This window comes from Nannospalax galili, unplaced genomic scaffold (genome assembly GCF_000622305.1).
Source record: "Nannospalax galili isolate Female #2095 unplaced genomic scaffold, S.galili_v1.0 scaffold2371, whole genome shotgun sequence".
Taxonomy (NCBI): Eukaryota; Metazoa; Chordata; class Mammalia; order Rodentia; family Spalacidae; genus Nannospalax; species Nannospalax galili.
In genome coordinates, this window is record NW_008328850.1 from 86,730 (window position 1) to 89,156 (window position 2,427).

A 2,427-nucleotide genomic window follows, 5' to 3' on the forward strand; every position below is an offset into this window, starting at 1 on the left:
AGGTGGGCCTAATGACCTGAGTAGGTACAAAGCAGTTCCTCTATGAGGAAAGAACAGGAATAAAGACAGCAATAAAGACAGGAACTAAAGCAGAACAGCCAAGGACACAGCATGCTTTTTTAACACAGCCATTCTCCAGGAGGCATTCTTCCTTTGAAGTTTTCTCAGCCTCGACCCACGGAGAGTACCTCACGCAGGCTCCGCTGGAGGTGGCGTGACACCTCTAAACTTGTGTTTAGACTCAATGTTCCTTCAAAAACTAGAAGTATTTTATTAGTATGCAGTCATCTAGTCTGCAACATAGGGTTGAAGTAACATAAACATACAACTTCTGTTCATCAAAGAAAGCAATCAGTAAAATAAAAGGGTAATCTACAAAAAAAAGGGGAGGGGACAACTGCAAATCATCTATGATAAGTGTTTAATATCCACAATGTACTAAAGAACTTCAATAACTCAAGAATAAAAACCCCAAATAACCCAATTTTTAAGTGAGCAAAGGACTTGAATGGACATTTCTCCAAAGCAGGTACACAAAGGGCCAGTAAGCACATGAAAAGATACTCAACACCATTATTATGGAAATGCACGTCAAAATCACAATAAGCTATCACAGCATATACATAATGATAGCCGCTATCTGAAGAGAAAAAAAGCCAGATGTGGTGGTACAAGCCTTCAATCCTGGTTGGGAGGCAGAGGCAGGCAGGATCTCTGTGAGTTTGAAGTCAGCCTGGTCTATGTAACTAGTTCCAGGCCAGTCAGGGCTACACAGTGAGATTCTATCGCAAAGACCAGAAAAGTAACAATGACAAAAAAAAAAAAAAAAACAAAATGTGAAGATTGGAATCCCTTGTGTAACATGGTACAGCCAGTAAAACTAGAATTACCATATGATCTAGAAATTCTACCTCTGGGTAGGTATCTGTAAGATTTCAAAACAAGATCTCAAAGGTATATTGGTATATCCATGCTCGCTGCATTATTTCCAATAGCCAAGAGGAGGAAGCAACCAAAATGTTCAGTGACAGATGAACTGGTAAAGGAAATGAGATACAGTGGAATTAAGAAATCCTGCTACATGCACAATGTGGATGAAGCTTGAAAACATTATGCTAAGTGAAATAAGCAAGTCTAACATATGGGTTCAGATCCCAGGAACTTACACTGAACGAAAAAAAGCCAGATGTGGTAATGCACATATGTAATCCCATTATTCCTCCTGCAAGATAGGAGGCAGGAAAAGGAGAATTCCTCAGCTCACAAGCCAGACAGCCAACTCCCAAAAGTTGTCCTTTGACTTCCACATACAAGTGGCATACATGTGCCTGAACTCTCATACATATCATACACACACACACACACACACACACACACACACACACGCATGCATGGCACAAACATACACGAGAGAGATGGAGGGCTGGGAATAAGGATCAGGAGTAGAGTAGTGCTTGCCTAGCATATACTAGATCTTGAGTTCAATTCCCAGCATCACAAAAATAAACATCTTGAGAAAAAAATTCTGTTAATTTTATGTGATTCATGTATTTCAAAATAGTTATCTTTCAGAAGGTAAACACATAAAATATGCATTTTCCAGAGCACATGGGCTTCCCTCAGCCCCCTACACATTTTTTAATGGAAACTTTACTGCAGCGACTCTTCCAAATTGGAGCAAGAACCAATGTAGATAATAACAGGCTTGCCCTTCTATCTTAGAGCTACAAATATCCTTCCTTCCTTTTTCTTTCCCTCCATTCCTTCCCTCTCATCTTCCCTTTCTCCTTTATTTCTGTTACATAAATGAAGTAACAATGAAACAGCAGCGATCAGTCCAGAAAGGAAGGAAGTTAATGCATAATTCCCTCCAGATGATGCAGTTTATTAGGAGGAAGGGCCTCAAGTCCATGATTAGGCCTTGGGGTGAGAGGAAGGGCTTTAGAAAGCAAATTACAATATATGGAGATCTAGACACGATGGAGCCTTAAAGAGGAGAGAGGCTACCCCTTAAAACTTGGAGAGGAGTTTCAGAGAGAGAGAGAGAGAGAGAGAGAGAGAGAGAGAGAGAGAGATTGAGAGAGGCAAAGAGCCTCTTCAGAGAACATCCTTCACAGCACTTCCCTAAGTAGTAATTAGGCTTTTATAAATTTGGGGGGAAATAGGCAGGAAGTTTTGCATCGCACGATTTAGTTCAACATAGTGTACATGACAAAGAATATGGAAAAGCCAGATAGCATAAACTGAGAGCTGTCAAGTCACAGCACAGACTGCTTCTTAACTTTCTGTTCCAGAGAGAGCTGCAGAAAGACTTGGCTTGATTTCTCCAGGCTGTGGGATCTGGCCTAATGCTTCAGGTCTGTGTTCTTATCCCTTACGTCTTTCCTTCCTTCCTTCCTTCCTTCCTTCCTTCCTTCCTTCCTTCCT